Source organism: Euprymna scolopes, chromosome 7 (assembly GCF_053919585.1).
Source record: "Euprymna scolopes isolate OS-2025 chromosome 7, ASM5391958v1, whole genome shotgun sequence".
NCBI lineage: Eukaryota > Metazoa > Mollusca > Cephalopoda > Sepiida > Sepiolidae > Euprymna > Euprymna scolopes.
The window spans coordinates 153,230,245-153,250,802 of record NC_136488.1 but is presented as its reverse complement, the minus strand read 5'-3'; the positions used below and the strand labels follow the sequence as shown (position 1 = coordinate 153,250,802).

At 38.8% G+C, this 20,558-nt stretch overlaps 1 protein-coding gene and 1 long non-coding RNA gene across 2 annotated transcripts in view; one reads left to right on the top strand and one right to left on the bottom strand.

The window, feature by feature from the left end:
- LOC145280195 (uncharacterized) overlaps positions 1-20,558 on the bottom strand; it is a 44,030-nt gene that overhangs the window by 18,954 nt on the left and 4,518 nt on the right. The window lies entirely within an intron of this gene.
- The window catches only part of LOC145280211 (uncharacterized), a 65,933-nt gene that overhangs the window by 41,100 nt on the left and 4,275 nt on the right, over positions 1-20,558 (top strand). The gene's annotated exons all lie outside the window — the stretch shown is intronic.

The window sequence follows — 20,558 nt, the reverse complement described above, 5'->3', positions numbered from 1 at the left end:
GCCTTGTCTTCGAACGAGGGAATGCAATACCCGAAGTCGGATCTGAGCTGACGAGGCGAGAACTCTTCTCAGTCTGCGGGAGGCTGGTCGAGCACTATCCTATCGCTGGCTGGCTCAGGATAGCATGCAGCTTTATTAAACGACAAACAGACACTGATGACTGGGAAGGCCGTGTGACGAAGGAGGTCATGAACATGCTGCAAGAAGTCATTGCGAGAGTGAGGAATGAGGACCCAGTGAAAGGGAAATGGTATGTCAGCGGCGAAGACGTGGGTGTGGTTTGGTGCGATGCCAGTAACCTGGCGTTGGGCGTCGTACTAGAGATAGGAGGTGTAACTGTGGAGGATGCGGCGTGGCTAAGAAAAAACAACGACTTCTCCCATATCAACGTAGCAGAACTAGATGCCGCTATAAAAGGAATCAATCTGGCCCTGAAATGGGGATTGAAAATAATTGAAGTCAAAACCGATTCGGCAACGGTAGCGTCGTGGATTCGGTCGGCAGTAACTGGCGATAAGAGAGTTAAGACAAGGGGTGCTGCGGAAATGCTGGTCAAGCGCAGACTCTGAGCGCTCACCGACCTGATAGCGGAATTCCAGTTGAGAGTATCTGTTGTGTTGGTCCCGTCAGAAAAAAACAAGGCGGATTCGATGACACGCGTGAAGAAGGCCTGGCTGCAGGAGGGAAAGGAGGTCTCCTCGGTATGCTGTGCAGGGGAAGAAGTCAAAGAGTCACACGAAATGCACCACTTTGGTCGAGAACGAACGTTATTCCTAGCCAGAGAGGTTTACCCGGAGACCACCGAGGAGGAGGTTAGGGAGGTGGTGGAGAACTGTCGAGAGTGCCAATCAATTGACCCTGGACCGTCCAGACACGAAGCAGGAGAGCTACACGTTGCGGAGGACTGGAAGCGATTGGCCATTGACGTGACACACTATCGCCACAAATTGTATCTGTCGATGGTCGACTGTGGACCGGGAAGGTTTGCCATCTGGAGAGAGATCAGGGCAGAAGCTGCATGGGCGATCGGAGGGGTCATCGAGGAGATATTTTTGGAGAGAGGGCCGGTTGAGGAACTCTTAATGGACAATGGCCCCGCTTTCCGATCAGAAACCTTCAAAGGGGTGTGCGATAAGTGGGGAGTAAGGCAATTTTTCAGAGCAGCGTATCGGCCGAGTGGCAACGGAATAGTGGAGAGGAATCATCGCACCATTAAAGCCGCTGCGGAAAAAAGCAACGTATCACCCATAGAGGCGGTGTTTTGGTATAACATCTCGCCGAAAACCAAACAAGATGAAACAACTGTGCCTCATAGGGCCGTTTTCACATATAAGTGGCGGCATCCGTGCAACAAAGCAGCAGGAATTGAGAGTGAAGAAGCCACTATCAAAGTAGGTGAAGAGGTGTGGGTGAAACCCCCCAATGCACAGTGTACCACTCGTTGGAAAAGAGGGGTCATAACAGGATTGCAGTCAAAGAACAATGTGATGGTGAATGGCGTTCCCCGGCATATCTTAGACCTGCGTCGTGTGACATTGCCGGTATGCAGTGAGGGCAGTGAAGAAGAAGAAATCGAGGGCCACCGAGAAGCAAATGATGCTGCTCGACCTGACTTAGGCCCGCGTTGTAGTGAACCTGAAAACGTTAACCCTCGAGAAGTTGTCCCCCAGAGGCCTCGACGTGAGAGGAGGCGGCCTGCTTGGATGGAGGATTACGAAGTATCCTATTGATCTCGAAGATCAGGGGGGCGTGTGGTGTAAATGAAGAAAAAAAGAAACAAGAACGACCGACCGCGTTTTTGTGTGGCTTACCTCGTGTTCATAATGAAGAAGAAAGAAACAAAAATGGCTGCCCTGTTTCTTTATATGCCTACAGGGTGACCACGAGGTATGCAAATGAGATGCTCCTGATTGGAAATAAAAGAGGAGTGATTTGGGGAAGGAAGGTATTCTGAAGTTAGATTGAGAGCAGAGAAGTTGTATTTGTAGAAGAGAAAAGTCGGAGAAGGGGAGAGAAAAGCTAAAGTTGCAGAAGTTCGTTTTGGAGTGGAGAGAAGACGCGTCAAGTGGTAACCGGAAGGTGAAAGTTCGGACAGCAGTGTCACACAAGCGACAACAAGTAAAATATGTCCCCAATAAAAAAGGTCCTTTTGCAAAATATGACACTCCCCGTCAGAGATTGTAATCTCAAATGTTCATCTTGGAGGTTTAGCTCTAATATAACCTGCGTTTGGATTTTAAGTCTCTTGTAAAGAAATACAGCGTTGCAAGGAGATAAATGTCAGTGGTAATAAGTAATAGTGAAAATGATAAAGGGAACATGCATGTTGAAAGTCTTAGTGGGTAGATGTTTTCTGAGCAGGAGCAGGGGGGGAGAGAAGAAGCACAGTCTCTGTCACAGGCCTAAGAAACAGTTTATTAGAGTCTTTCTTGTGAACTTTTACTTCAACTTGTCTCACCCTGCCATCCTCACTAGGAATGACGTGGGTGATCAGTCCCAAAGGCCACTCATGTCTTTTAGAATCCTGGTCTTTTAAGAGCACTATGCTACCAGGCTACAAGTTCGGGATATTGATAGTCCATTTATTTCGGGTTTGCAAAAGGGGTAAGTATTGGCCCTTCCACCTGTGCCAGAATGTCTGCGCCAAGTGTTGAACATACCTCCATTGTCGCCGAGAAGCGTCCTTTATGTCAAATGTATGTGCCTGGAGGTGCGAGAACGGGTCCAGTCTTTTGGGTTAGGAGTATCTAAGGAGTCAAGGGGGCTGGATCCTCTGGGTCTGAGGAAACTTGAATGAGAGGCCTGTTTTTGATAATTGCGGCCACTTCAGCTAAGAAGGTGGTGAGCACTTCATGTGTCAATCTGGTGCTTCCATGCTGGAGTAGCGTGGAATCGAGGATTCTCTTGGCAATCCCTATCATTCTCTCCCACACTCCACCCATGTGAGGTGCATGTGGAGGGTTGAAGAGCCAGGAACAACCATGATCGGCGAGGTGTCTATTTACCGTGCTGGTATTCAGGTTGGACTCGATATTCAACTCTTTCCTAGCTCCGATGAAATTGGAACCTTGATCTGAACGGATGATTTTCACGGGACCCTGAATGGAAAAAAAACGTCTGAGGGCATTTATCAAGCAAGAGGTATCCAGTGACTCCAAGACTTCAATGTGAACTGCTCTTGTTGCACATGAAGATCGCAGCCCACCTTTTGCTGTTGGCTAAGCCTCCCCTCGTTCGTTGAGACGTGATGGGCGAAGGCCCAAACACATCAAGTCCCACATTGGTAAAGGGGGGTTCAAAGGACAGGCGGTCCTCCGGTAGATTGGCCATCTTTTGAATTTGAGTAGGTCCGCGAAGCTTTCTACAAACTACACAGCAGTGTATAATCCTGCTTATGGGCTTCTTTCCGCCGACAATCCAGAAGCCGGCGGAACGGACTGCACCTTCTGTGAAGTGACGGCCTTGGTGGTGTATAAGCTGATGGTGGTGCTTAATAAGCAAGACTGCTACATGGTGCTTTCCTGGCAAGATGAGGGGATGTATGTCGCTGTGATCCAGTGTGGCTTTATGGCTGCGCCCACCAACCCTGAGGAGACCTTCATTATCGATGAAGGGATCTAATTTGCGGAGTTGGCTGTTCTTGGGGAGCTCCTTGTTTTCAGACAGGCAGGAGAATTCCAAGGCATAGATGTCTCTTTGGGCCGACTGGACGATTATATTTACCGATTGCGCCAGTGCTTCTACTGGAAGTGGTCTTTTGCAGTAGTGCCAACCGTTACAGTCATCTGTGGTGCCGCTTCTGTGAAACGACTGGGATATGTGGATCAGACGAGCAACTGCTCTTCTTGCTGTTTTCCAAGTGGAGAATCTTGTGAAGCGGTGGCCCTCTAGCCACACTGGAGAACCATGGGAGGCAAAAGCCGCTACCTTCGGCCGGATTTCAGAGTCACTTTCCGGATTCACTAAGCAATGGGTTTTTGGTTCAGAAAAGTTGAAGGTGGGCTTGGAAATGAATAGTGGTCCTTTAAGCCAAGCTGTGGTTGAAAGTTTGGTTGCAGGAATTGATCTGGTCCCGCTGTCGGCTGGGTTTCTATCTGTGGGCACATAGTGCCATTGTTCAGGCCGCGATGACTGACGGATGCACCGCACTCGATTGCCGACATACACATAAAACCAATGTTGCTCGTTGCTGATATAGCCAAGGACCACTTTGCTGTCGGTGAAAAAGAAGGTGAAATTGATTTCCATGTCCAACTCTGAAAGGATTAGGTCGGCCAATTCCACTGCTAGGATGGCTGCACACAGTTCCAGTCTGGGTACTGATGTCTCTGATTGTGGTGCCAACTTGGTTTTACCCATAACAAAACCTACCTCACAGGAATCGTCGGAGTAGGTGACTCGCAGGTAGGCTACAGGCGCTATAGCCTTAGTTGACGCATCTGAGAAGACACACAACTGTCTGCATAGTGCTGTGGTCAGGGGTTTTGTGGTGTAAGTCCTTGGTATCTGAAGGTTGTGTAATTCTTGCAGGGAATCGCGCCAGACAGTCCAAAGTTGTTCCTTCTGGGGGGGGGGGGGGCAAGGGAGTATCCCAATCAAAATCACCAGATGTTAACTCTCGCAAAATGAATTTGCCCTGGATAATGACCGGCGCCACAAGCCCAAGGGGGTCATAGAGGCTGTTAATGGTGGACAAAACACCTCTGCGTGTGTAGGGTTTCCTTTCTGAGGAAACATTGAAGGTGAAGCAGTCACTTATAGGGTCCCAATCGAGCCCTAGACTGCGTTGGACAGGCAACACATCCACATCAAGGTTCAAATCCCTGATGTCACTGGCGAGGTCCTCAGTGGGGAAGGCATCCAGAACCTCCTTGTGGTTGGAGGCTATTTTGTGCAATTTCAACTGACTTCTTCAGGACTGTACGGGTTTCCCTCAGCAAGGAAATGGCATCCGCTGCAGTAGGGACTGATTTTAGTCCATCATCCACGTAAAAGTCTCTGCGCACAAATTGGTTAACTGCAGGGCTGCAATCGAGGTGTTCTCCAACCGACTTCCTGAGGCAGTATGTTGCCACTGCGGGTGAAGGACTGTTGCCAAATACATGGACTTTCATCCTATATTCAATAACTTCCTTGTTGGGGTCATTGTCCTTATGCCATAAGAACCGCAGAAAATTCCTGTGCTCCACTGCCACAAGAAAACAGAAAAACATTTGCTCAATATCAGCCATAAATGCCACCGCCTCCCTGCAAAAATGAAGCAGTACTCCTATGAGGCTGTTGTTGAGATCCGGTCCAGTTAGAAGAACATTGTTTAATGATACTCCGTGATGTTGTGCACTGGAGTCGAAGACAACCCTTATTTTGTTTGGCTTTTTGGGATGGTAAACACCAAATATTGGCAAATACCATCTCTCCCTCCTCGTCCTTGAGTGGTGGAGCAATCTCTGCTTGATTGTTATCAAACATTCTCTGCATGAAAGAGTTGAAATCTTTCTGGAGCTGCGGTCTTTTCTTGAACTGCCGGGTCAAAGAGTTGAGATGACTCACTGGTGGCTGTCGGTTGTTAGGGAGTTGTAGCCGGGATGGTTTGAGTGGGAGAGGCGCCACCCAGCTGCCCTTGTCGTTCTTCCTTACTCCCTCTTCCATTAGATTGAGGAAGATTGTATCCTCTATGGAGTAGGCCAGTTGTTCATCTGCCTTGGTCAGCCGGAATACTGAGTTACCCAACTTAGTCTTGTGATGTTGCTCCGTGGTTTGTAATGCGTTGGGGCAAGGCTCAAAGTTTGTTGGTCGGCTCCTTCCCTGGGTGTTGGTGAGGAAGGTGCTCACAGTATCAGGTTTGTGGGTGCGACCAAGGCACACATTGCCCACTATCACCCAGCCCATGGCTAACTTCTGAGCGTAAGGCGCGTTGCGAGGGCCATTGACTTGGGAGTGGACCTTGTGTACGTCAATGATATCGCGGCCCAGTAGCAGCAGGATAGGGGCTTCATGATCCAACTCCGGAATTTTCTTTGCCAGGAATCTTAAATGTTCGTGATGGCGCTCGGTTTCGGGTGTAGGAATTTCGGAACGGTTGTTGGGCACCTCTGCACATTCAATGAGTGTAGGAAGAGGGAAACTGGCACGTCCATCCAATGATTCAATTCGGTATCCCTGGATTCTCCTTCCGACCATCTCCATGACACCTGCACATGTTCTGAGCGAATAAAAGAAAGATGGACCATGGATGTTGAATAAGTCGAAAAATTCAGGGTGAGCAAGTGATTTATTGCTATGTTCGTCAATAATGGCGTACATCCTTCGTCCTTCGTATCTTTGTCCCTCAGGGTATACATGGACCAGACAAATCTTTGAACAGGATTTGGCAAACAAGTTATCACCACAAACCTGTGTGCAGTGGGTTGCAACACTACTATTCTCCCCGCCATGAGTTTGCATGGCTCCTGACGTTGGAGCTTGTATATCGGGTTCGGGGTGAAGAGCAGCGTTGTGACTGTCACTTCCGCAATCAGAGCACCTCAGTTGGGATTGACAATTTCGATTGGTGTGACCGGGAGAACAGCATCTGAAGTAAAGGTTGTTTTGTCTTAGATAGGTCTGTCGGTCGGGAAAGGGTTTCTTTCTAAAAACCCGGCAGCTGCGAAGAGGGTGAGGCAGATTGTGGATGGGGCACGTTTCCTTTACGCTCCTGGGTGCAACTTGAGTGTTATGTACGGAAATCTCTTTCTGTGCTGAGGCTCCGAATCTGTCCATCTTCTCTGAAGACCAGGTGGTAGGCGTTAGACGAAAACTAGGGTCGTTCTTGTCCTCCGCTTGTTGCTCGATAAATTTTGCGAACACGAAGAATGGGGGAAAAGGTACTTGGTGTCTTCGTTTGTAGGCAGTGCCATGGGAAGTCCACTGGTCCTGCAGTGTGGGAGGAAATTTCTCCACTATTGGCCTGATGCCACGCGCAGTATCCAGGAGGGCAAGCCCAGGGAGATCACCGTCATCTTTGGCAGCCTGAAGTTCGAGGAGGAGGTCGCTTAACTCCCGTAGCCAGTAGTAGTCCCTGGTCACTCTTGGGAACTTGTTCAGCCTTTCAAGGAGGGAGTCTTCTATGGCTTCTGGGGACCCATAGCACTTCTCTAAGCGCTTCCATATTTCTTGTACACCCTTCTCTGGATAATTGATGTAGACTGTCCTCAAGCGGTTTGCATGTGCAGCAGAGGCAGACCCGAGCCAATTTACCAGCAGGTCCATTTCCTCACTTGCTGTCAACCTCATGTCGAGGATGGAATTGCGGAAAGAGGTTCTCCACGCCCTGTAATCTTTGGCTTTGTCCAAAAACTTCAGCATACTTGAATGGAGCAGCTCTCTCCTCGCAAAGTACTGCATCAACTGCCGAGAGTGGTCAGGAATATTTTCTCTGCTGCTTTCTGTATGCGGCTGTGCGTTTGCATGGGAGTTAACGAGGTTGCTCACATTTCTATACGGTCCAGATGCTGGAACGGGAAGCTGTGTGAGTAGAGGAGTTTCAGGAGGAGGTATAGCAGGAGTTTGTGCTGGTTGCAAGTGGCTGTGTATCGTCAAACCAGCAACATACTCCTTCATGCACTGCATGGGGTCAGCAGGGGTCCGGTCGACGTGAAGAAAGTCAGATCCTCGTTCACTGTTGGAGACATGAAGAGGTTTGGTGCGAGACGAGTCTGCGAATGAGAGCAGGTCTAGTTGGCGTAAACCAGAAGAGCGGTCGAATAGCGAAGCCTCAAAACTGGAACCACGTCAGCCGAGGGAAAAGGCGGTCCTACTACGTTCCCTTATGCCACGTGGAGACAATGGGTTTTTTACTGTGCTGCCCTCGGCAAAATGCCTGTCGACACCTTGTTTTAGACAGCCAGTTAACTCAAACCCACCAAAAAACAAACAGACACATTTCGTTAGGGGAAAGTACGAGTATTTATTGGTGAATTAGGTAAAAAACCTGAAAATAAAACAGAAATTACAAGGTATGAGTTTACTGTGACGGAAAGGACATGTATGCATTAAGAGAGCGAGAGAGAACGGGCTGCATGTAACTAGGCAAAGAGGAGAAAGATTGATAGAAATCTTGCACGACCGTGTCGATATTGGCGTAGATGTAGGGAATGGTAAACTGTTCTAGACATGATAGAATATACTTAGATAAAATAATGTTACTGCAATGAGTAAAGAGATTGGAAGGCATGAAAAATAAACGAACATGAGAACTTATCTAGCAACAAATGAGAAAACTATAAGATAAAAAAGGGAAGGAAGATTATTAGAAAGGCAAGGAAAACAAACAAATAAATTTAAATCCTTAAGTGAAGAAATAATATTAGGTGAAACCGCGAGAAAGCACAGGCATAATCGTTCACGGTTGATAGTTTAAAGGCTTCCAAATCCCTTTCAACTGGTAGTTCACGAAATAAAGAACTTATTGCTCGCCTCCCTATGAGGGAGAACTTGACTCAAGGTCGGTTCAATGAGTGGCTTCCGGGCCTTGATAAGTGGTGATCACTGTGTAAAAAAAAAAAAAAAAAAAGTTTCCCAAATGGGGGCGCTCGACCTAGCGGTTATCCTTTACGGAGATGGTCCCGACGTCCGCCTCGTTCTGAGTTCGGGGAGAGTCCGTCTGACGTAGGCGGTGTGGAGGCAGAAAATTACCCTAACCCTAAAATATGCGATATGTCACAGACAGATGCTTTTACAAATATTGTGAAACAAATCACAGAATTTTACAGGGTTAACTAACCACGTGGAACTATTCTAATCATGTGGACTGTTTTTTTTGTTTTTAAATTATTTGAACTGTTTATTTTGTAAAATTCCAATTATTTGAACTGTTGAATCATCAGAAATTTGAACTGTTTAAAATAAAAAAAAATAAAAAATTCTAATTATTGGAACGGGTTTTTTTCTCCTTAAGTTAACAACTGGGCACTTTATTGAAGGGGTAATTTTCTGCCTTGACACCGCCTACGTGAGACGGCCTCTCCCCGATCTCAGAACGAGGCGGACGTTGAGACCATCTCCGTAAAGGTTATCCGACCTAGCCAACAAATATAGTTGCAGAGAACCGAAATGCTAAAGGAATTTAGCATACTTCAAATATTGCCCCAATAAGAATAACGTCAGTCTAAATAAATTGCTTATTACATGAAAGCACATTATTCTATGAGTAGAAGAATAAATTCAGTTTAAACAATACAAAGAAAAACTTAAATTTAAACCTACCCAGTTATGTTAGCGGCATGAGGAGCGAGAAATCAACACCTTTTGTGCTGGCAGGCGAACTGAAAGAGCGTGGATTCGAAAGGCCCGCCAACAAGTGGCTGAAGTCTCATTGATGAGAATCGATAAACAGAGTTATTTTTCCATAAAATTAACCAAAACAATACCTAAAGTTCCTTAAATAGAGATATAGCGTGAAAGAAAGGAGAAAGAATAAAAAAAAAAAGGGAAAGTTTAAGATAACGTCACAGCAAACGAGAAGTCAAAAGTACGGTGACAAGTAAAATATGTCCCCAATAAAAAAGGTCCTTTTGCAAAACATGACACAAGTGGCAAAGACATAAAATGATATGTAATAGTCTAAAAACGTAAAACCTCCCCAAAAAGAATATACTGTAAGAAATTGCTTCCCTACACACCCTATGTCCTCCTCCCTGCAGATAGCAAATGAAATTCCACAAACAAAAGCCATACCTTTTAAAACTCAAATTTTATTCAAGATGTATCAGTAAATGAAAGTTCTTTGGTTCACAGTAAGTCCCTTGCAAAAACAGTGGCTGAATTTGCTATCCATACGTAGTGGAGCCTTTAGTTATGATTCCTCTGTGGGAATGTTAGTTTGGGGTTTCCTTAAACGGATGTCCATGGTGAACACGGCGTGAATGTTTGTCACCCAATATGGCATATTTTAGGACCTCGTGGTCTCTGGAAGAAATAGGAATAATTTCCTATAATCAAATATATCAAGCCGAACACTGTAGAATATCCACATTGGGTAAAATACGTTCAGCAATTATGTCGTCTCTGTATTTAGAGAAATGTCCTTCGTCCACCCACTGCATGGTGTCCAATGAAGGTAAAATCCTGGCACTCTATAACAGAGCACCGCTGTGAGTCTTTACAGTTCTGTGTTCATTGTTTGAGTTGAAAAATAAAAGCACGTGTAACAAAATTAGCGCCAAACTGGCGCATTCAAATTGAACCAATCAAAGACCGTCTAGCAAATCATGTTAGGCGGGCAAACAAAATGGCGTTGATTATGGAATTTCTCACAATAGATAATTTATCTGACATAGTAAATAGGAAAAAAATGGTTATCTGCTTTAAGAGGCAAGAATGGTCCGAAAATGAGGGATCATTGTATGTTAAATTTATGTGAAACTGATCTTTCATTCCAAATTTTTTTTTTTCTTTCTGTCAAATTTTTCAATATATTCATATATAGTTGCATAAAAATAGGATTTCAAACCTTTTGGAGAGTGGCGAGGCAAATTGTTAATCCATAATAATGTCCTGCAATAATTTTATCTATTACGTCTTAATATGCAAATTTGTTTTTTTAATATACGGCAACAGTTTGAAGAGCATTTGTGATCAAAATTGTTGATTGTTTTTTACTTCTGATCTGTGGTGCAATGGGGAAAATAGCTTTTAATTTTATGAATTCTAAAACCCAAAACCTGCTTTCACTACCAATGTTGAAACCGTTTTCATCATAATCTAGTAGGGAGGGTAATGTCAGACGTTCATAAGAACAACATATTTATTAACTGCAAAGAATTTTCCTTACATCGGAGTTTTCATAAGCAGAATTTCTTTCCAAGAATTTTCCATCTGTGAAATGTTACCACAGAAATGCTTCCGTATGGGTTACAACTTAGTCGTCTTCACGTTCAATGTCAACAGACATATTGTCATAAATAACTACTTTTATTAATTTTATTTATCATTTTCAATTCGTGCACAGTGCCTTACAACTTACAATCTATTCATTAACCCTTATCTTGAGCTTTGATAAGTACTGACTCTTCAGTAACAAATAAACGCATAACACATTAAAGTTTTCTATTAATTTCAGACATGATTATATAAACATTTATTGATTTCATTAATAATGATTCACTGGAGGAGATAATTGTAGAATTTAAACTAAGAAATACTCCCCCCCCCCACAGCAATTTACTTTTAAAGGATGCGAAAATAAAAATTTTCATGAAATGTTTTAGATTTATCAAATAAGTAATAAATATTGTTTTAAATCTAATATTTTTGGTGTGTGTGTGTAAGTTATTGATTTCAAATGCTCATGAAATGCTCTAGATATCAACAGTACTTAGCTACTAAAAAGAATGAGCCACCAACGAAAAAAAAGGTGGGCTCTGCATTCTAATTTCATTGACTATATATGCCAGCTAGACCAAAATATGAAAAAAAGCTAGAACTGGCAAAAAGTAAAACTATAATGTGCAGAATATCTGGAAAAGAAACAGAAAAGCTTGTAAAATGTTCAATAAATTCTAAAATTACAATAAGAAAACGGACACATCGCATGGAAATGAAAAAAAGCCAAAAAACAAGATTGTGTAGCAGTTAATGAGTAGTACAATAATTCCTGGTACTTGAGGAAACCAAGCTAACTTGAAAAGACTGGTAAAGCATTTAAGGTTTTTGTCAAATTTGTTCACAACCAAACAATTGAAACCAAGAAATAACGAGACTGAAAAGTTTAAAAGACTGTCAAGCAGATACAAGAAATGAATGGTGTTGATACTTACTCATATAAAACAATATTTAAGACAAAAGTTGATTAAAAACTTCCCAATTTTGTTAAGTAGTCCTAAAATGTGGTCACAGGATGACCTTGACTATGTGAATGACATTTCAAGGTTTTCTCCTGTAGAGTTAAAAAGTACTCCATGAGGAAACCAGACCATAACATCAAGTGAAACACACTAATCACAAAATGACACCGACTTACAATCACTATTAAAAAAGTCAAGACAGTATGCCACATTTGATATAATTTTCTTGCATGGATAGATAGTGCATATAAAGCGTTAGTACAGAAAAAAAAATAGTGGATATATTTGCCTCTGTCCATAGCAAACTTTTGTCTATTTCCCAAGACATATTTTTAGCTTCTAATGGATGGACATTGATGGCAAAATATTTTTATGGTTGTACACCATCTTTCTAGATCTGCACAATTGGTTTATAAAATGCTTGGAACATTGTGCTTCTAACTCAATTTTAAATCAGGACATTGCCACCCACCCCCCACTTTTTTTTGTTTAGTCTTTGCAGGTGGGTATGCTGACATGTATCAAGGTTGAATTTGGGTCAAATACTTTGACGGTTCCACTTCACTCATAAAATGGGGTGTCTATTCCGAAAGCTGTTCTTACCATGGCGAGGTTGGTCATGTCTATTCCATACAACGTTCTTAACACGAAAAGGTTAGGGATGTCTATTCCAAAATATGTTCTTAACGTTAGGACGTTGGGGATTGACCAACAACAACCGTAGTTGATTTTTTTATGAAGAGAGGGCATGCATCCCACTGGGCAACACCGGTTAACAAGTCCTGCTAGTGATCAATGTGGTCAAGCAATGTGAACTCTGGTCTGTACCAAAATGATCAAACATAGTTATAAACATGATTGAAAACATAACCTCCTCGGTGTAGGTAAAAACAGCTATAATTTTGTGACGAGTCATATTGGTAGAATATAAATGACTCTACATGAGAAATATCAAGATTTAACAAACAAATCTTAAGTTATACAGAATATTGAAGCAGTATTACAGAAAATGTTTGAAAAAAAAAAAAAAAAAAAAAAAAGTTTTATTTTCTACAAATATTCTTGACTCTGAAATAGACTATAGATATCAAGTCCAATATAATAAAGAATTTAATTGGAAATAAAATATTTGTATGTTAATTGGTTTGGGGTTCTACTAGGGTTTTAAGTAACTCATCATGTTGTATTTGAATGATTGTCAGCCATCTTTAAATATAGCTGGCGTTCTCGCACATGCACAAGATTTATGCTTGTGAAAAATAGTATAATGTTCAGGAGTCTGACATTCATTTGGCACCATCTTTTCTTCCGCAAAAGGTCACAGAATCAAAAATCTAAAAGGATTTTGACCTTTGGGCCCATAGAAATAGCATAGTCCATATTTTGCATAAGTATCAAAAATATACATTAAAGAAAAATGGAGAGTGTAAGGAGATTATATAGCGATATAATTACAAATATTTTCGCCTTAAAAACATATTTTATGAAGTTTTAGAGGTTTTGATTAAATACGGAATGTCCAAAGCATTTTAATAGAATGTGCTTTGGTGAACTTCAAGCATTCAACATTAATATCACTCGACTAAACCGACAAGCAGCAACATCCCACCCTTACACTATAGAGATCCCTAGATGTTGAAAATCCTTTTGCTCAAATAGTTTCTTCCTTCAAACTTTAAGACTCTGAAATTCCCTCCCAGGTTCCTGTTTTCCTGACTGTACACACATGCACAAGTTCAAGTGTAATGTGAACAGACATCTGACTGTTCAACTCCCTACGAATTTGATTGCACAAAGTAGCCTCTTATGTCAAAGTGACACTGTGCCTTGTTTTGGAGACTTCATTGTAATCCCAAAGTTATAGAAGCAGTCTGTTGATCAGTCATAAAAATTTAAAAGAAAAGATGAAGAAGGTTACATCTGAAGAACCATCAGGTATCGTTGCAGCAATGTTTAATCATAGTAATCCAAAATGATAAAATAAACAAAACGGATTTTAAGATTTTGTTAGAAGAGTGTGAAAAAAATAATTTTTTTTGGGGGGGGGGGGGGGAAGAAAAAGAATGAATTTTAACTGAAAGGGAAAGGATGTATTTATGCAAATTAAACTCAAAACAAAACAAACATTTTTATATATATATATATATATCTTTAAATAAGATATGCGGAAGATTCTCCAGAGCTCTTTCGGCTATCACTCATCAGGAGGAAATCGATAGCGTAACAAAATATTATCTCAAAAGTTTAGAGAGTTCTAAAGGGGAACTATTGAATGTGCCAAAAGTATGGGGACAAACTAAAATTAAATTTATTTTCGTTTAAAAACGATTAAAATATTGGCACGAGGGGAGAAAAAAAAAAGTGGAACACCTTGCTTATGGATTTTGGGGAGATCATACATTCTGGGACGTTGTGATCCAGAGGGTCTAATCCTGTCATAGACGTCCTTGCAAAAAACATTCTTTTTAATTAGTTCAAGTAGACGCCTTTGCATTTTGACTTCGTTCTTGACGGATAATACTTGCAAGAACAAGGCCAAAATGTAAAGGCATCTACTTGCACTATTTAAAAAGAATGTTTTTTGCAAGGACGTCTATGACAGGATTAGACCCTCTGGGTCACAACGTCCCAGAATGTATGGTCTCCCCAAAATCAATAAGCAAGTTGTTCCATACTGTTGGATGAGACTATACGTATATGTACCGACATGCTGTATGGTGGTCGCCTGACCGCTCCATGGTTTTCTAAAGAGATTCTTATTGAACTCGTTTTAATGTGTACAAAATCTGTGGAGTTTAGTTTTTGTGATATCATGTATTGTCAGGTTGACGGCGTTTCAATGGGGAGTCCGTTGGCCCCAAGTTTAGCGGATATTTTTGTTGGATATTATGAATCCATTCTGTTTAACTCTATAACAAAACCCACTACATATTTCAGATATATGTTGACAACACTTTTACTATTTTTCCATCGCATGGTAAAGCGTCAACATTTTTAATAGGTTGAATTCTTTGCATGGGGCTCTAACTTTCACTATGGGAAGTGAGAAAGATAATTCACTTCCCTTCTTGGATGTTCTTATCGAACGACAACGGGTGGATGTGGGTGGGGGTCTTTCTCACTACAATTTGTAGGAAGCCGACATTTACTGGCCTATATGTGAACTGGTTGTCTTTTTTACCAGTACATAGAGCCCTCATGATTTGTTCACCTAACAGACTAGAGGCCGAACTCGATAAGATCAGGGAAATATTCATCAATAATGGTTATCCTGTTGACCTTATTGATGACTGTATTTTCAAAAAGGCTGCGGATTTTAAATCCCTTAAAATGTTTGGACCTTTGAAATGCCCGGTTTATTTAAAATTACCGTGGATTGGGGATAAGAGTAATAGACTTTTCAAACAGATTCGCAGAAGTATTTACCACTGCTTCTATTCTGTGTTGTTGCTTTTGGTATATACTACGAGACCTGTTTTTCCTTCTTTTCACAAGGATAGTTTGCCTTACATCCAAAATAGCAATATTGTGTATCAATTTAAATGCCAGGGCGATGCTGGTTATGTTGGGCGAACATCCTTGCATCTTTTGACTCGTATAAACCAGCACGTTCCATCTTAGATCAGACATGGGAGGATGGGATCTGGTAGTCTCCCTCCTTCTGCAGCCTTGGACTCTGCTATTGGCCAGCATTTGGTTGACAATCCGTGCTGTGCTGATAGATATAAAATCGAATGGTTCAAGGTGCTACATACAGCGGACTCCAGAAACCATTTAAACATTTTGGAGTCTGTCTCTATCGCGGTGCGTAAACCTTCTTTATGCCTGCAAAAAGAAACGGCGAACACATTGTTTCTCTTTGGGGAACTTTGAATCTTTTCTCCCGCCTTTTTTTTTTTTTTTCTCCCCTCGTTGTGCCTATAAAGTTTAATTTTACTTTGTCCCCGTACTTTTGACACATTCAATAGTTGCCCATTAGAACTCTTTCAACTTTCGAGATAATCTTATTTTGTTACACTATCGATTTCCTCCTAATGAGATGATAGCCGAAAGAGCTCTAGAGAATCTTCCACATATTTTATTTAAAGCTTTATACAAATTTTGTACCTCCAAACATTTAAATATATAAATTTTATTTAGAAAAAAAATAATTTTCATCACGGTGAATAAGTCAAGACTCAGTGATTGTCTCCTATCTGTGTCAAAAGCACTAAATTATTTTTATTTTTTATGAAAATTCTATTTGATTATTTTTCATAATTTTCCGTGTACAGCATTACTTTTCTATACCAAGTAAGTACCTCATACATTTTTGATGCTATGTTTAGACTGAGACGATCTGAATTTTGATTCTTATCCAGAATGCCCTTTTTGGAGAGCTAGACTTTCCCCACATTGCCTAACTGTTTCCTTATGAGGAGACGAGTTCATTTATTATTTTAAAACCAATATCAACAGTACAGATAGATGAAATTTTAATAGGTATGTATTTAAAATTACAAAACTATTTTATTTTTAACTCAGGAGTCATCACTTATGAAGGCCAAAAAGACACTCAAGGATGGTTGATAAAATTCGTGAATTGCCAGTTGTAAGATGAAGAATATTATGAAAGGATTGAAAATCATAAATGGACACTGTTTGAATTCTTATGAGTTCATGGCAAGTATAAAGTATTTGAACGTATAAAAATTACATAAAACTACAATGTAAAAAGATTAGCTAATTATGCAAAGCACAATTCAAATAATAGTTTATCACCAGAAAACAAAAATAAAGAAATTATTCTGGAAACATTCTATGTTTCATGAGTGAAAAAGTTAAAATTTAGATTGAAAAAAAAAAATCATTAAAAAAAAAAAAAAGGGGTTTCGGCTAAATGTTAATTTTTGATGTTTGTCTGTAAGATTCAGAACATTAACTTTTAATTTTCTATTTTTATTGAATTCCAAATTTATTTTAATAATTCATAAGCACCAACTTTTCAGATTATAAATTATTTTAAACAAAGGTATTAATGGTTCCTCTACTTGATTTTATAAACTAGTGTTTAGTTCCTGTAAATCATATTTACAAAACACGTTTATGGTTAACTTGTTTAGAAAACTCACTTAAAAATTGAACAAGTCTATTAAAAAAAAAAAAAAGGCTATAACCTGAAAATTTAGAGCTAAATCATAGTAATAAAAAACTATTTAAATTAAAATGGGTTTTAGAGTGAAGGTGGAAGAAGAGTAAAACAATGGGGGGGTATAATAATAATAAAAAAAAAAGAAAAGAATTTTAATTGAAAGCAAGAGGATGTATGCATGCACAGTAAGATCAAAAGAGAAAAAAAAAACATTTTACGTATAAAAAATTTATTTACAAAAATATTTTTACAATTTTTTTTTTTTTTGCGTTGTTTCTGTTTGACGATTTTTTAAATTGAATGGAAGTTATTTTTGAGCTGCCTTCTTTAAAATAATATAAAATATTTTTTGAGGAAGAGTGTAAAGATCAAAAAAATTGTATGGAATCTACACGAATGAAACATTATTCTAATGATGTAAAAAAAAAAAAAAAAAAAAAAATGGAAGGAAATAAGGGAAAAAATGTTGGATATAATATTACTGTGTTTTAAATTCAGAAAAGAGACAATACAAAACACATGTTAAAAATTACACAAAACTAGAAGTTGTCTAATCGATTTTTTTTTAGTTAGTATAAACGTCTCCAATTTAGAAAAAAGTGAATATAATTCGTTTTTTGGGGTTAAATGATGTTGTGGATGAGTGATTGTTTTGGTAATTGTAAAATGATCGTGTTCCAGTTTTTCTTGTATTTTTATTTATTCTTTTTAACAAAAAGAAAATTGATTGGTAAAAGTGGCTTGTTTAAAATGGATGAGTACTTTTTTTGTATTGCACAGTTTTTGTGGAGCAAGTGAAACCATTCGGCTTGATTGAAGATGACAGTGTAAAGAATGTTATTCGTTTTCTCGAGCAATTCATCAGATGCAGATATTTCATTGTGATACAAGGTCTTTTCAAGAATTTCAGGTTAGTCAAAAATGTTTTCTAATAAAAGGGAAATGGATTTATATTCTTGAAAATTCAAGATGCTGCCATAATTCCGATACTGTCCAAATCAAAAATGTTATTCTGCAGTTGAGTAAAACTGACAAATTTGATTTGAGTAGAAAAAAACCATAAAGGTAAGAAAAATTCCTGTAATCAATGCAATTTATATTGAGCATCTATTAATACTTTAGTAATTGATAAGTGATAGAATTTCCTCAAGTCTCCTTCTTAATTTACATGGAGTATAATAATTTTCAATGGCTTCCTGCTGCAGTTGATGATGGACTAATTTCATTGCTGCAATGGCATCTTCTTTACTGTCATGACCATCGGCTGAAAAACAAAACCAAGACAAGGGATTACATTGTGACTCTTAGAAAGTTTTAAAGAATTTTCAAGCATTTAAACTATTGAATAGAGAGTCATTTATGGCTTTAACATTCTTAACAAATCTTCATATATTGAAAGTTTTGAATGCAATAAATACAGTGTTGAATATACTTACGATTATCCTGGATTTTCATTTGGAGATGATCTTGTGCCAATTTTTTCAGTCCTGTCTTATACGAGTTTCCCGACAAGCGTGCGTACAGAACTGACGTATCAACCACGTTACTGTGGACGATCTAAAGAAAAATAAAAAGTATTAAATCAATGCTAAAAGATTCAAGGAATCACATATTTAACAATGCATGAATAGAAAGAATGCCTCCTCTGCTTTAAATTAATCCATTCAAAATAAATTCTTGTTTTAAAAAGGAAAAGAAAGCTTAATTTACAATGTGTACTTTGTAGGAGGATGTAAAAAAGGTTCTTAATTAGACTATAATTTCTCAATGCTTACCTTAAGGGACCTCAAATCGCATTCTAAACTATGTCCAACAAGGATCGTATGTGCGGAGATATACCGTAAAAGTTGATCCTGTACATCTCTCAATGATGTAGTTACGTTTTTTAGATCTGATTCTTGAATTCCACTAAATCTAAAAGAAAAAAAAATGTACACATTTACAAAAAATTATAACCTTTTGATTGGAGTGTCAGATTTACATAATATCAGCTAAAACCCATTTTAATCTAATGAACATGAGGGGGCAGGGTTAATACACTTTTTAACCATATTAGTGCTTAAAATATTTTGTGTGGTAAAATACACTGTCATATTCATATGCAAATCTTTCAATTATTTCGATGAATGATATTTCAAATACGTTGAAATTAAGAGTCCATATATTTTTCATGTCCATGATATTTATAAATGAAAGAATAACATAAAAACAAATTAGCTGAAGGTAATTACCGCATATTATAATCCAATATTTGATTATCTGGCTTGACGAACGTTTCATAAACAACATCACATTCCGGATTGATGAGCGTTACTTGAGCAACTTCCATGCCAGCTGTAGTATAGATCTGTTAAATAGTGGAGAAGAAAAAGTTATGAATTTCAAGTCTGATACAAAAAACTTGCTGAACTTTTGAGATAGGCAATTATTTCAAATGGGATGACTATACTCCTTTTAATATGATCACAAAGCACAAATAGGTTTGAGGTTTGGTTTATCAATTTACAATGCAGTTTTATGTTATTGAATGCAATTAATTGAATAAAAGTTGCTGATTTACTCAAAGCTAGGTACAAAATTTTTGGGGGAAAGATTGTGTTATGGTGAGACAAGATTTAAAAAAATAACTTACCAGCTCACAATCCAGAGAAAAAACCTGCAGATGCATATGTGACATTGGATAGAAAACTGTGTTTTTGTATCCTGATGTGTCAAATTTATTATTGTGATGAACATGATACTGAAAATAAAGTGGGAATGCAATTACCATTAAGCATAGAAATTTAGCAAATAAGTTAATTTATACTTTATAAAAAAAAAAAAACTAAAAGGAATTAGTAAATAATCACAATTAAAATTATAAATTAAAACAATGATAAAATTACAACAACAAATCAATAAAAAATAATTATTTACAACTATACAATATGCATTAAATAAAAATATTGCATTTGTCCAGAATTCCCTCTACATACCTATGACAGAAAGAAAATATTTTATTCTAATAATCACATAAATTCATCAAATAGTATTGTTTTTATAAATCAAATTTTATTAACCGATTAATGGGAATTTGTAGGCATTACAACAAAAATCTTGCAAGTTTGAATTATGTTAAGTTATTTTGTTTGTTTCTTGACTGTTTTTAAAATGGCATCGCGAGATATTTATTCCTTAGCTAGCCATAAAATATAATTTTTTGTTTTAAAATAAATCTACTTACACAATTAGTGATTTTTGGGATATGCTATTCTCTTTCTGGCATGGTTATGTAAAACAAATATAGTCCTTTGTATATTTTTTAACATAGGCAAAATTTTGAACAAGAATCAAAATGTTTACTTACTGGAGCAACTGTACATCCTATGGAGTTAACTTTTCCATTGCAACATTTATAATGCTTCTCAAAACTATTTCCACCTGGAAAAAACAAAGATTTTATGCATTAAAATTAAGGATACATAAATTTCCAACATAAATTGTATAAAAATTAGAATGGTCACCATTAAAAATAAATATCAATTATTCTAACCATGATAAAATTGTTATCTACAATTCATTATGAATAGTATGCATTCAAAATTAATTTGAATGAAATAAATGTA